We start from the raw sequence: 16232 nt of genomic DNA, 5'->3' as shown, positions 1-16232 counted from the left end.
GAGATGAGAGGGAAGGGAGAGATGAGAGAGGAGAGGGAAGAAAGAGATGAGAGGGAAGAGAGAGATGAGAGAGAAGAGAGAGATGAGAGAGAAGAGAGAGATGAGAGAGAAGAGAGAGAAGAGAGGGAAGAGAGAGATGAGAGAGAAGGAAGAGATGAGAGCTAAGAAAGAGATGAGTGAGAAAGGAGAGATGAGAGAGAAGAAAGAGATGAGAGGGAAGAAAGAGATGAGAGGGAAGAAAGAGATGAGAGAGAAGAGAGGGAAGAGAGAGATGAGAGAGAAGAGAGAGATGAGAGAGAAGAGAGAGAAGAGAGAGAAGAAAGAGATGAGAGGGAAGAAAGAGATGAGAGGGAAGAAAGAGATGAGAGGGAAGAAAGAGATGAGAGGGAAGAAAGAGATGAGAGAGAAGAGAGGGAAGAGAGAGATGAGAGAGAAGAGAGAGATGAGAGAGAAGAGAGAGAAGAGAGAGAAGAAAGAGATGAGAGGGAAGGAAGAGATGAGAGCTAAGAAAGAGATGAGTGAGAAAGGAGAGATGAGAGAGAAGAAAGAGATGAGAGAGAAGAGAGAGAAGAGAGAGAAGAAAGAGATGAGAGGGAAGAAAGAGATGAGAGGGAAGAAAGAGATGAGAGAGAAGAGAGGGAAGAGAGAGATGAGAGAGAAGAGAGAAGAGAGGGAAGGGAGGGAAGAGAGAGATGAGAGAGAAGAGAGAGATGAGAGAGAAGAGAGGGAAGAGAGAGATAAGAGAGAAGAGAGGGAAGAAAGAGAAGAGAGAGAAGAGAGAGAAGAGAGAGATGAGAGAGAAGAGAGAAGAGAGGGAAGGGAGGGAAGAGAGAGATGAGAGAGAAGAGAGAGATGAGAGAGAAGAGAGGGAAGAGAGAGATAAGAGAGAAGAGAGGGAAGAAAGAGAAGAGAGAGAAGAGAGGGAAGAAAGAGATGAGAGGGAAGAGAGAGATGAGAGAGAAGAGAGAAGAGAGGGAAGGGAGGGAAGAGAGAGATGAGAGAGAAGAGAGAGATGAGAGAGAAGAGAGGGAAGAGAGAGATAAGAGAGAAGAGAGGGAAGAAAGAGAAGAGAGAGAAGAGAGAAGAGAGGGAAGAAAGAGAAGAGAGAGAAGAAAGAGATGAGAGAGAAGAGAGGGAAGAAAGAGAAGAGAGAGAAGAGAGAGAAGAGAGAAGAGAGAGAAGAGAGAGAAGAGAGAGAAGAAAGAGATGAGAGGGAAGAAAGAGAAGAGAGAGAAGAAAGAGATGAGAGAGAAGAGAGGGAAGAAAGAGAAGAGAGAGAAGAGAGAGAAGAGAGAAGAGAGAGAAGAGAGAGAAGAGAGAGAAGAGAGGGAAGAAAGAGAAGAGAGAGAAGAAAGAGATGAGAGAGAAGAGAGGGAAGAAAGAGAAGAGAGAGAAGAGAGGGAAGAGAGAAGAGAGAGAAGAGAGAGAAGAGAGAGAAGAAAGAGATGAGAGGGAAGAAAGAGATGAGAAGGAAGAAAGAGATGAGAGAGAAGAGAGAAGAGAGAGAGAAGAGATGGAAGAAAGAGATGAGAGAGATGAGAGAGAAGAGAGAAGAGAGGGAAGAAAGAGAAGAGAGAGAAGAGAGGGAAGAAAGAGATGAGGGAAGAAAGAGATGAGAGAGAAGAGAGAAGAGAGGGAAGAGGGAGATGTCCCTCTCCTCTCTCTCTGTCTATCTCTCATCTCTCTCCCCTCTCTCTATGTCTCTCTCCCCTCTCTCTCTGTCCCTCTCTCTCTCTCTCTCCCTCTCATCTCTCTCTCTCTCCTCTCTCTCCCTCTCTCTCTCCCTCTCCTCTCTCTCCCTCTCTCTCGCCCTCTCTCTGTGTCTCTCTCCCCTCTCTCTCTGTCCCTCTCCCTGTTTCTCTCTCCCTCTCTCTCTCTCTCTCTCTCTCTCTCTCTCTCTCCCTCTCATCTCTCTCCCTCTCTCTCTCCCTCTCTCTCTCTCTCTTTCTCTCTCTCTCTCACCCTCTCTCTCTGTCTCTCTCCCCTCTCTCTCTCTCTCTCTCTCTCTCTCTCTCTCTCTCTCTCTCTCTCTCTCTCTCTCTCTCTCTCTCTCTCTCTCTCCTATCTCCCTCTCCTCTCTCTCTCTCTCTCTCTCTCTCTCTCTCTCTCTCTCTCTCTCTCTCTCTCTCTCCCTCTCCTCTCTCTCCCTCTCTCTCTCCCCTCTCTCTCTGTCCTTATCCCTCTCGCCCTCTCTGTCTCTCTACCTCTCTCTCTATCTCTCTCGCCCTCTCACTATCTCTCTCTCTCTCTCTCTCACTCCCTCTCTTTCGCTCTCCCCCTCTCTCTCTGTCTCTCTCCCCTCTCTCTCTGTCCCTCTCTCCTCTCCTCTCTCTCCATATCTCTCTCCCTCTCCTCTCTCCCTCTCCTCTCTCTCCCTCTCTCTCCCTCTTTCTCCCTCTCTTTCTCCCTCTCCTCTCTCTCCGTCTCGTCTCTCTCTCCCTCTCATCTCTCCCTCTCCCTCTCTCCCTCTCTCCCTCTCTCCCTCTCTTCTCTCTCTCCCTCTCCTCTCTCTGTCCCTCACTTTCTCCCTCTTCCCTCTCCTCTCTCTCTCTCCCTCTCTCCCTCTCCTCTCTCTCCCTCTCTTTCTCCCTCTTCACTCTCCCTCCCCCCTCTCTCTCCCTCTCCTCTCTCTCTCCCTCTCCTCTCTCTCTCTCCCTCTCTTTCGCCCTCTCGTCTCTCCCTCCCCCCTCTCTCTCCCTCTCCCTCCCTCTCTCCCTCCTTCTCCTCCCTCTCTCCTTCTCCTCTCTCTCCCTCACTCTGTCCCTCTCCCTCTCTGTTCCTTTCCATCTCTCTCATTATCTGTCCCTCTCTCCCTGTTTCTCTCTCCCTCTCGGTCTCTCTAGTTTAGTGGGTCACTTTCCCTTTCCTGTGGGATAGTCAGTGGGAGGGGTTATGGTTGAAAGGTCACTTTATAGCTGCCAAAACATGGGACTTCCGGAGCATCAAAATATTTCTCTCTCTTTCTGTCTGTCTCTCAATTCAATTCAAGGGGCTTTGTTTGCATGGGAAATGATTACATTGCCAAAGCAAGTGAAATAGATAATAAACAAAAGTGAAATAAACAATAAAAATTAACAGTAGACATTACAGTCGCAGAAGTTCCAAAACAATAAAGACATTACAAATGTCATGGTAAAACTTCTTAGGGCCATGGGGCAGTATTCACACACACACACACACACACACACACACACACACACACACACACACACACACACACACACACACACACACACACACACACACACACACACACACACACACACACACACACACACACACACACACACACACACACACAGAGACACACACACAAACACACACACACAAACGCACACACACACCCACACACACACACATCTCATTCCCTCGTCACCCTTGGTGTTAATCTATTGGTTTATTTACAATTGATCAGATTCCATAGTGACAACATATTGGGTAGATTCTATATCTATGGTAACAACAACATCAGATTCCATAGTGACAACATATTGGGTAGAATCTATATCTATGGTAACAACAACATCAGATTCCATAGTGACAACATATTGGGTAGATTCTATATCTATAGTAACAACAACATCAGATTCCATAGTGACAACATATTGGGTAGATTCTATATCTATAGTAACAACAACATCAGATTCCATAGTGACAACATATTGGGTAGATTCTATATCTATAGTAACAACAACATCAGATTCCATAGTGACAACATATTGGGTAGATTCTATATCTATAGTAACAACAACATCAGATTCCATAGTGACAACATATTGGGTAGATTCTATATCTATAGTAACAACAACATCAGATTCCATAGTGACAACATATTGGGTAGATTCTATATCTATAGTAACAACAACATCAGATTCCATAGTGACAACATATTGGGTAGATTCTATATCTATAGTAACAACAACATCAGATTCCATAGTGACAACATATTGGGTAGATTCTATATCTATAGTAACAACAACATCAGATTCCATAGTGACAACATATTGGGTAGATTCTATATCTATGGTAACAACAACATCAGATTCCATAGTGACAACATATTGGGTAGAATCTATATCTATGGTAACAACAACATCAGATTCCATAGTGACAACATGTTGGGTAGATTCTATATCTATAGTAACAACAACATCAGATTCCATAGTGACAACATATTGGGTAGATTCTATATCTATAGTAACAACAACATCAGATTCCATAGTGACAACATATTGGGTAGATTCTATATCTATAGTAACAACAACATCAGATTCCATAGTGACAACATATTGGGTAGATTCTATATCTATAGTAACAACAACATCAGATTCCATAGTGACAACATATTGGGTAGATTCTATATCTATAGTAACAACAACATCAGATTCCATAGTGACAACATATTGGGTAGATTCTATATCTATAGTAACAACAACATCAGATTCCATAGTGACAACATATTGGGTAGATTCTATATCTATAGTAACAACAACATCAGATTCCATAGTGACAACATATTGGGTAGATTCTATATCTATAGTAACAACAACATCAGATTCCATAGTGACAACATATTGGGTAGATTCTATATCTATAGTAACAACAACATCAGATTCCATAGTGACAACATATTGGGTAGATTCTATATCTATAGTAACAACAACATCAGATTCCATAGTGACAACATATTGGGTAGATTCTATATCTATAGTAACAACAACATCAGATTCCATAGTGACAACATATTGGGTAGAATCTATATCAATGCACTTTCTATTGTGAACTCATATTGGGATGGACTGCAAGCAACATTAATCGATCACATTTACTTATAAAGTCCTTTTTACAATCAGCCGATGTCACAAAGTGCTGTACAGAAACCCAGCCTAAAACCACCTAACAGCAAGTAATGGAGGTGTAGAAGCACGTTGACCTGGAAACACTCCATATATAATTTTGAATTACAGTTACATGGATCTGCACCATGTTAAGATGGTCCTGTTTAGTCTCGTGGTTCCTCATGTGCCCTGGGCTACAAGCCAGACTGTGTCCTAGATACCCTACATCATCACGTCATGCCCTGGGCTACAAGCCAGACTGTTTACTAGATACCCTACATCATCACGTTATTCCCTGGGCTACAAGCCAGAGTTTTTACTAGATACCCTACATCATCGCGTTATTCCCTGGGCTACAAGCCAGACTGTTTACTAGATACCCTACATCATCACGTTATTCCCTGGGCTACAAGCCAGAGTTTTTACTAGATACCCTACATCATCGCGTTATTCCCTGGGCTACAAGCCAGAGTTTTTACTAGATACCCTACATCGTCACGTCATGCCCTGAGATACCAGCCAGACTGTTTACTAGATACCCTACATCGTCACGTCATGCCCTGGGATAGGGTCACTGACCTCCAGCCCTGGAATGTTTAGGGAATCTTTGGAAATTAGCTCCATGTGGTTGTCTTGGGATTGTGTGTGTGTGTGTGTGTGTGTGTGTGCGTGCGTGCGTGCGTGCGTGTGTGCGTGCGTGCGTGTGTGTGTGTGTGTTATGTCATATCTATGTAAAGCCAGTGGATGGACAGAGCTGATCATATGAAGTCCTATAGAGCCCTGGTTTAAACTGTTCCTCTTGGGAGGCAGCCTCAGAGAGGGGAAAACACACCTATGTCAACAACCTCTATGGCAAGGATAATTACAAATGTAGGATAGTAATTTGAGACAGTTTTCTACAGCAGGAAAATAATCCTGCAGCAACAGGAACTAGGAATGAATTATTATGTGGATTATAATTAATGGACATTTTTGTTGGGAAAATCAAGTCTAAAATGTCAAAGTGCACGTTACAAACTTCAGAAGACGTTTAAAAACCTTTTCTTCATTATCCTAGGATCCTACAAAAAGGTGATCAAATAGAGATCCTACATCTGTATCGTCAGAGAAAATGTGATTCAGATTTCAAAAGATGGAAGCAGAGATAGGAAGGGAGTGGGAGAGGGGGAGATAGGTAACATGTCATTCTCCATCCCCCAAAAAAAGATCCCTCCCTCTCTTTCCTGGACTGGACTGGACTGGACAGCATGGACAGACGCACCCAGGGTGACCTCAGCCAGCATATCCCTCTAATCCTGATCAGCCATGTCTAGACCACTCATTACTGTATAAGCAGTGACGGAGGGAAGAGAGAGGGAGGGTAGGAGAGGAGGAGAGGAGGGGAAGAAGAGAAGAGAGGAGGAGAGGAGGAGAGGAAGAGAGGAGAAGAGAGGTGGAGAGGAGAGGAGAGGAGAGGAGAGGAGAGGAGAGGAGAGGAGAGGAGAGGAGAGGAGAGGAGAGGAGAGGAGAGGAGAGGAGAGGAGAGGAGAGGAGAGGAGAGGAGAGGAGAGAGGAGGAGAGGAGAGGGAGAGGAGAGGAGGAAGAAAAGAGAAGAGAGGAGGAGAGGAGAGGAGAGGAGGAGGAGATGAAGGGAGGAGGGTAGGAAGAGAAGAGAGGAGGAGAGGAGGAGGAGAGGAGGAGAAGAGAAGGAGAAGAGAGGTGGAGAGGAGGAAAGGAGAGGAGGAGAGGAGGGGAGGGGAGGAAGAGAAGAGAAGAGAAGAGAGGGGGAGAGGAGGAGGAGAGGAGGAGGAAAGGAGAGGAGAGGAGAGGAGAGGAGAGGAGAGGAGAGGAGAGGAGAGGAGAGGAGAGGAGAGGAGAGGAGAGGAGAGGAGAGGAGAGGAGAGGAGAGGAGAGGAGAGGAGAGGAGAGGAGAGGAGAGGAGAGGAGAGGAGGAGTTTAAGGAACATGACTTAATGTGATAACTGTTGTCGAGGCATGTTGGGGACTACAGTCACAGACCAGCTATAGGCCAAGTAGAGACATGTTGGGGACTACAGTCACAGACCAGCTATAGGCCATGTAGAGACATGTTGGGGACTACAGTCACAGACCAGCTATAGGCCATGTAGAGACATGTTGGGGACTACAGTCACAGACCAGCTATAGGCCATGTAGAGACCAGTGGAGTCTCCTCAGAGGAGGAAGGAAACCATCCTCCTCAGTGAATTTCACAAATATATAAATATTAAAACATTTGAAGAGTTATATTTTTTAGTTAAATCTATACTAAATATATTCACATGTAACCAAATAATGGATTAAAACAATACTATTTTGCAAAAAGGTCTACAGTAGCCTCATCGGCACTCTGTAGGGTAGCACCATGGTGTAGCCGGAGGACGCTAGCTTCCATCCTCCTCTGGGTACATTAACTTCAATACAAAACCTATGAGGCTCATGGTTCTCACCCCCTTCCATAGACTTAGACAGTGATTATGACAACTTTTCGAGGACGCCCTCCAGCCTATCAGAGCTCTTGCAGCATAAACTGACATGTTGTCCACCCAATCAAATGATCCAAGAATACAGAACGCATAAGCTACAACTATCTAGCTAACTACCTAGCACTACAGTGCATCAAATGTGGAGAGTAGTTGACTCAGAGAGAGAAAGAAAATAGTTTTTAACAGTTTTATTTTCTTCAAAAATTAAGGAGAAGCAAGAGAGAGAGGTTGTTATTTTTTTCACTTTCAGTTTCACTTACTTAGCTAGCAAATGCAGCTAGCTAGTTTAGCCTACTGAAACACCCTGCTCAAATAGAGGGATGCTGTGTTAGCTAGCCGGCTATGACAGAGGGATGCTATGTTAGCTAGCCGGCTATGACAGAGGGATGCTATGTTAGCTAGCCGGCTATGACAGAGGGATGCTATGTTAGCTAGCCGGCTATGACAGAGGGATGCTATGTTAGCTAGCCGGCTATGGCAGAGGGATGCTATGTTAGCTAGCCGGCTATGACAGAGGGATGCTATGTTAGCTAGCCGGCTATGACAGAGGGATGCTATGTTAGCTATGACTATGTTAGCTAGCCGGCTATGACAGAGGGATGCTATGTTAGCTAGCCGGCTATAACAGAGGGATGCTATGTTAGCTAGCCGGCTATGACAGAGGGATGCTATGTTAGCTAGCCGGCTATGACAGAGGGATGCTATGTTAGCTAGCCGGCTATGACAGAGGGATGCTATGTTAGCTAGCCGGCTATGACAGAGGGATGCTATGTTAGCTAGCCGGCTATGACAGAGGGATGCTATGTTAGCTAGCTGGCTAAAACAGAGGGATGCTGACACAACGCTAGAGATCTTCCAAGTAAAGGTAGTGTAAAGCTTTTGGTTTTACAAATGTACTGACGTTTACTCGAGGTGCTGACCTGTTGCACCCTCGACAACCAGTGTGATTATTATTATTTGACCATGCTGGTCATTTATGAACATTTGAACATCTTGGCCATGTTCTGTTATTCTCTCCACCCGGCACAGCCAGAAGAGGACTGGCCACCCCTCATAGCCTGGTTCCTCTCTAGGTTTCTTCCTAGGTTTTGGCCTTTCTAGGGAGTTTTTCCTAGCCACCGTGCTTCTACACCTGCATTGCATGCTGCTTGGGGTTTTAGACTGGGTTTCTGTATAGCACTTTGTGATATCAGCTGATGTAAGAAGGGCCTTATAAATACATTTGATTGATTGATTGATTGATTGATTGATTGATTGATTGATTGATTGATTGATTGATTGATTACTGACTACACACTGGGGCTCCCGAGTGAAAGTAAAGTCCACAAACGAAGAGAAAAGGTGAGGAGAGTGCACAAATATATATTTTTTTTAACCTTTATTTAACTAGGCAAGTCAGTTAAGAACAAATTCTTATTTTCAATGACAGCCTAGGAACAGTGGGTTAACTGGTCTAGGAACAGTGGGTTAACTGGTCTAGGAACAGTGGGTTAACTGGTCTAGGAACAGTGGGTTAACTGGTCTAGGAACAGTGGGTTAACTGGTCTAGGAACAGTGGGTTAACTGGTCTAGGAACAGTGGGTTAACTGGTCTAGGAACAGTGGGTTAACTGCCTGTTCAAGGGGAGAATGACAGATTTGTACCTTTGTCCGCTGGGAGGTTTGAACTTGCAACTTTCCGGTTACTAGTCCAACGCTCTAACCACTAGGCTACGCTGCCGCCCCAATACAATGTGGCTGCTATGAAAGTGAACTGTGATCAGGGGTGTATTCATTCATGTTGAAAAACGTTTCTTAAACGCAAGCAAACATAACTAAAGTCTCATTTGCAACTGTTGGACTAATGACTACACGCCGGATCAGCTAGATGCAGGCAAGAGTGTACAAGGTGGTATTGAATGTGTCACTGTCTGTTCATGTGTCACTGTCTGTCACCTCAAAATGTGTCTCTCGACTTGTATGCAGCTACGTTGTAAACTTTCGATTCATAGATTAGGTTGTGACAACCTCATGACGGGTATAGAGACAATTAGAGTATCACGTAGTAGCCTAAACCTATCACTGTTACATTGAACTGGGTGAATGGAATATGAATGACAGTAACCTAAACCTGTCACTGTTACATTGAACTGGGTGAATATGAATGACAGTAAACTAAACCTGTCACTGTTACATTGAACTGGGTGAATATGAATTACAGTAACCTAAACCTATCACTGTTACATTGAGCTGGGTGAATATGAATGACAGTAACCTAAACCTGTCACTGTTACATTGAGCTGGGTGAATGGAATATGAATGACAGTCATCCAATATGCTATAACAGAAATAAGGCCATGAACCAAAAAATATTGTCACTCCTCATCACAACTGGCACAGCCAATGGTAGAGACGTGTTAGAGACGACAGTCACACAGTCACAGACCAGCTATAGGATACATGATGACAGTGGTCTCATGAATAATTAGATACACACTGGGGGAATCTCAGTGGGTGTGGTTACACACTGGGGGAATCTCAGTGGGTGTGGTTACACACTGGGGGAATCTCAGTGGGTGTGGTTACACACTGGGGGAATCTCAGTGGGTTTAGTTACACACTGGGGGAATCTCAGTGGGTTTAGTCAGACACTAGGTGAATTTCAGTAGGTGTGGTTACACACTGGGGGAATCTCAGTGGGTGTGGTTACACACTGGGGGAATCTCAGTAGGTGTGGTTACACACTGGGGGAATCTCAGTGGGTGTGGTGACACACTGGGGGGAATCTCAGTAGGTGTGGTTACACACTGGGGGAATCTCAGTAGGTGTGGTTACACACTGGGGGAATCTCAGTAGGTGTGGTTACACACTGGGGGAATCTCAGTAGGTGTGGTTACACACCGGGGGAATCTCAGTGGGTGTGGTTACACACTGGGGGAATCTCAGTGGGTGTGGTTACACACTGGGGGAATCTCAGTGGGTGTGGTTACACACTGGGGGAATCTCAGTAGGTGTGGTTACACACTGGGGGAATCTCAGTGGGTGTGGTTACACACTGGGGGAATCTCAGTAGGTGTGGTTACACACTGGGGGAATCTCAGTGGGTGTGGTTACACACTGGGGGAATCAGTAGGTGTGGTGACACACTGGGGGTGTAGGGTTACACACTGGGGAATCTCAGTAGGTGTGGTTACACACTGGGGGAATCTCAGTAGGTGTGGTGACACACTGGGGGAATCTCAGTAGGTGTGGTGACACACTGGGGGAATCTCAGTAGGTGTGGTTACACACTGGGGGAATCTCAGTGGGTGTGGTGACACACTGGGGGAATCTCAGTAGGTGTGGTTACACACTGGGGGAATCTCAGTAGGTGTGGTTACACACTGGGGGAATCTCAGTGGGTGTGGTGACACACTGGGGGAATCTCAGTAGGTGTGGTTACACACTGGGGGAATCTCAGTAGGTGTGGTGACACACTGGGGGAATCTCAGTAGGTGTGGTTACACACTGGGGGAATCTCAGTAGGTGTGGTTACACACTGGGAGAATCTCAGTGGGTGTGGTTACACACTGGGGGAATCTCAGTAGGTGTGGTTACACACTGGGGGAATCTCAGTAGGTGTGGTTACACACTGGGGGAATCTCAGTAGGTGTGGAATCTCAGTGGGTGTGGTTACACACTGGGGGAATCTCAGTAGGTGTGGTTACACACTGGGGGAATCTCAGTAGGTGTGGTTACACACTGGGGGAATCTCAGTAGGTGTGGTTACACACTGGGGGAATCTCAGTAGGTGTGGTTACACACTGGGGGAATCTCAGTGGGTGTGGTTACACACTAGGTGAATCTCAGTGGGTTTAGTTACACACTAGGTGAATCTCAGTGGGTTTAGTCAGACACTGGGTGAATCTCAGTGGGTTTAGTTACACACTGGGGGAATCTCAGTGGGTTTAGTCAGACACTAGTTGAATCTCAGTGGGTTTAGTCAGACACTGGGTGAATCTCAGTGGGCCTAGTTACACACTGGGGGAATCTCAGTGGATTTAGTCAGACACTAGGTGAATCTCAGTGGGTTTAGTCAGACACTAGGTGAATCTCAGTGGGTTTAGTTACACACTGGGGGAATCTCAGTGGGTTTAGTCAGACACTAGGTGAATCTCAGTGGGTTTATTTACACACTGGGGGAATCTCAGTGGGTTTAGTCAGACACTAGGTGAATCTCAGTGGGTTTAGTTACACACTGGGGGAATCTCAGTGGGTTTAGTTACACACTGGGTGAATCTCAGTGGGTTTAGTCAGACACTAGGTGAATCTCAGTGGGTTTAGTTACACACTGGGGGAATCTCAGTGGGTTTAGTCAGACACTAGGTGAATCTCAATGGGTTTAGTTACACACTGGGGGAATCTCAGTGGGTTTAGTCAGACACTAGGTGAATCTCAGTGGGTTTAGTTACACACTGGGTGAATCTCAGTGGGTTTAGTCAGACACTGGGTGAATCTCAGTGGGTTTAGTTACACACTGGGTGAATCTCAGTGGGTTTAGTCAGACACTGGGTGAATCTCAGTGGGTTTAGTTACACACTGGGTGAATCTCAGTGGGTTTAGTCAGACACTGGGTGAATCACAGTGGGTTTAGTCAGACACTAGGTGAATCTCAGTGGGTTTAGTTACACACTGGGGGAATCTCAGTGGGTTTAGTCAGACACTGGGTGAATCTCAACTGTATTTCCCTGGTTCCTTGTGTCCTCTATCCTCACATCCTTCTCACCACACATTGGAAGAAAGGACGCAATGAGAATGCAAGAAATCAAGGGCAGGAAATTGAGATTCTCCCGTTGCTTAGATACCATACACAGTAATAGTAAATATAAACAGTGTAAATTAATGTACTGTTTTGAAGTAGGTGTTACACATCAGCTTTAGATTCATTTTAGATTTGTCCTCATGACACGACTCACAGGAAATAGACCAGAACGCTCTCTTCCTGTGCTATAGTTCTGAGTGAGACTCTGCATCGTTTTATATATCTGTATATTTATATCTCTCTCTCTCTCTCTCGTAGACTCGGGGTGCTTGGCCTACTGTAATAAGAGACTGTTGTAGTACATTTTGTACTATGTAAACGAACTGAGGAATTGAATATAGACTTTTAGTAACTGTATAGAGATGGAAGCCTATTATCTACGCACTTGCGAAATTTAGCTCCAGAACTTAATTAAATATACTGATTAACTACCTGTTTATTTACGACTTGCTAATTAGTCAAACAGGTGGTCTGGTTTATAACGGAGGTGCAATTGGCTGTCCGGTCTGTATACAGTGTCCTAATTGGTCATCTGTTCTGTATACAGTGTCCTAATTGGTCATCTGGTCTGTATACAGTGTCCTAATTGGTCATCTGGTTTGTATCTGATGTGTCAATAGTTTGTCTGGTCTGTGTGAGGTAAAAAGACCAGGTATTCAGACACCTTTACTTTTTTTCTTACATTTTGTAACTTTTTTAAAATGGATTTTTAAAAATCCTCAGCAATCTACACACAATACCCCATAATGACAAAGCGAAAACAGGTTTTTAGACATTTTTGCAAATTTATAACAATTTTAAAAACAAATAGCTTATTTACATAAGTATTCAGACCCTTTGCAATGAGATTTGAAATTGACCTGAGTTAAATCCTGTGTCCATTGATCATCCTTGAGATGTTTCTACAACTTGATTGGAGTTTATTTGGAAAGATAACGTCTTTATAAGGTCCCACAGTTGACAGTGCATGTCAGAGCAAAAACCAAGCCAAAAACCAAGCCATGAGGTCGAAGGAATTATCCGTAGAGCTCCAAGACAGGATGGTGTCGAGGCACAGATCTGGGGAATGGTACCAAAACATGTCTGCAGCATTGAAGGTCCCCAAGAACACAGTGGCCTCCATCATTCTGCAGCATTGAAGGTCCCCAAGAACACAGTGGCCTCCATCATTCTGCAGCATTGAAGGTCCCCAAGAACACAGTGGCCTCCATCATTCTGCAGCATTGAAGGTCCCCAAGAACACAGTGGCCTCCATCATTCTTAAATGGAAGAAGTTTGAAAATACTAAGACTCTTCCTAGAGCTGGCTGCCCCAGCCAAACTGAGAAGTCGGGGGAGAAGGTAATTGGCAAGGGAGGTGACCAAGAACCCAATGGTCACTCTGACAGAGTTCCTCTGTGGAGATGGGAGGACCTTCCAGAAAGACAACCATCTCTGCAGCACCCCACCAATCAGGCCGTTATGGTAGAGTGGCCAGACGGAAGCCACTCCGCAGTAAAAAACACATGACAGCCCACTTGGAGTTTTCCAAAAGGCACCTAAAGACTCTCAGACCATGAGAAACAAGATTCTCTGGTCTGATGAAACCAAGATTCAACTTTTTGTCCTGAATGCCAAGTGTCATGTCTGGAAGAAACCTGGCACCATCCCTACGGTGAAGCATGGTGGTGGCAGCATAATGCCGTGGGGATGTTTTAAGCGGTAGGGACTGGGAGACTAGTCAGGATCAAGGCAAAGATGAACGGAGCAAAATACAGAGAGATCTTTGACGAAAACCTGCTACAGAGTGCTCAGGACCTCAGACTGGGTTGAAGGTTCACCTTCCAACAGGACAACGACCCTAAGCACACAGCCAAGACAACGCAGGGGTGGCTTCAGGGACAAGTCTCTGTATGAGACTTACCTGACAGGATCTGCAGAGAAGAAGGGGAGAAACTCCCCAAATACAAATTAGCCAAGCTTGTAGTCACACCCAAGAAACTCGGTGCTGTAATCGCTGCCAAAGGTGCTTCAACAAAGCACTGAGTAAAGGGTCTCACTTATGTAAGTGTAAATTGGCGCCGGAAGAAATGGCAGCAGTTTTACGGGCGTTCAAACAATTGTGCAATTATGTTTGTTTTTTTTGCGAAATTTGTCAATTATTTTGTACATAATGTTTCTGCAACTGTATTTTACGGCAGAAAAGAGCTTCTGGATATCAGGACAGCGATCACTCACCTCGGATTAGACAAAGGGCTTCTGGCTATCAGGACAGCGATCACTCACCTCGGATTAGACAAAGAGCTTCTGAATATCAGGAGAGCAATCACTCACCTCGGATTAGACACAGAGCTTCTGGATATCAGGACAGCGATCACTCAACTCGGATTAGACAAAGAGCTTCTGGATATCAGGACAGCGATCACTCAACTCGGATTAGACAAAGAGTTTCTGGATATCAGGACAGCGATCACTCACCTCGGATTAGACAAATATTTTTTCAACAACAAGCAAGACACATGATATTCTCCAAATACCCGACAGGGCCGACATGCTAGTTTTTCGCAAGAGGAAGCGACGAAGGTACAGAGGACAAAGAGCCAGATACCTGGTCAGGACCCCCAGAACGTGACTAGGAAAACCACTGTTACCGTGACTATTCGCCAACGTGCTCATCGGACAATAAATTAGACGAGGTAGGATCCAGAATATCCTACCAACGGGACATCAAAGTGTAATATCCTATGTTTCACGGAATCGTGGCTGAATGACGACATGGATATTCAGCTAGCGGGATACACGCTGCACCGGCAGCATAGAACAGCATGAGGGGGGAGGCGGTCTGTGCATATTTGTAAACAACAGCTGGTTTACGAAATCTAAGGAAGTCTCTAGATTTTGCTTGCCTGAAGTAGAGTATATTGTGATAAATTGCAGGCCACACTACTTGTCCAGAAAGTTCTCAGCTATACTTTTCGTGGCTGTTTATTTACCACCACAAACAGATGCCTGCACTAAGACCGCACTCAGCCAGCTGTATAAGGAAATAAGCAAACAGGAAACCACTCACCCAGAGGCGGCGCTCCTAGTGGCCGGAGACTTTAATGCATGGAAACACAAATCAGTTCTACCAAAACTCTATCAACATGTTAAATGTACAACCAGATGGAAAACAATTCGATATCACCTGTACTCCATACACAGAGACGCGTACAAAGCTCTCCCTCACCCTCCATTTGGTATATCCGACCACAACTCAATCCTCCTGATTCCTGCTCACAAGCCAAAATTAAAGCAGGAAGCACCAGTGACTCGGTCTATAAAAAGTGGTCAGATGAAGCAGATGCTAAACTACAGGACTGTTTTGCTATCACAGACTGGAATATGTTCCGGGATTCTTACGATGACATTGAGGAGTACACCACATCAGTCATTGGCTTTATCAATAAGCGCATCGAGGGCGTCGTCCCCACAGTGACTGTGCGTACATACCCCAACCAGAAGCCATGGATTAGAGGCAACATCCACACTGAGCTAAAGGGTAGAGCTGCCGCTTTCAAGGTGCGGGACTCTAACCGGGAAGCTTACAAGAAATCCCACTATGCCCTGCGACGAACCATCAAACATGCAAAGAGTCAATACAGGGCTAAGATTGAATCATACTACACCGGCTCCGACCCTCGTCGGATGTGGCAGGGCTTGAAAACTATTACAGACTACAAAGGGAAACACAGCCGCGAGCTGCCCAGTGACACGAGCCTACCAGACGAGCTAAATCACTTCTATGCTCGCTTCGAGGCAAGAAATACTGAGGCATGCACGAGAGCATCAGCTGTTCCCATCGACTGTGTGATCACGCTCTCCGTAGCCCGACGTGAGTAAGACCTTTAAACAGGTCAACATACACAAGGCTGCAGGGCCAGACAGATTACCAGGACTCCGGGCGTGTGCTGACCAACTGGCAGGTGTCTTCACTGACATTTTCAACATGTCCCTGATTGAGTCTGTAATACCAACATGTTTCAAGCAGACCGTGCTCAGCAGTGCTGAGTCCCCTCCTGTACTCCCTGTTCACCCACGACTGCATGGTCAGGTACGACTCCAACACCATCATTAAGTTTGCTGAAGACACAACAGTGGTAGGCCTGATCACT

Source organism: Oncorhynchus gorbuscha, linkage group LG09 (assembly GCF_021184085.1).
Source record: "Oncorhynchus gorbuscha isolate QuinsamMale2020 ecotype Even-year linkage group LG09, OgorEven_v1.0, whole genome shotgun sequence".
NCBI lineage: Eukaryota > Metazoa > Chordata > Actinopteri > Salmoniformes > Salmonidae > Oncorhynchus > Oncorhynchus gorbuscha.
The sequence above is the reverse complement of the archived record's forward strand: the minus strand, read 5'-3'. Positions refer to the sequence as shown.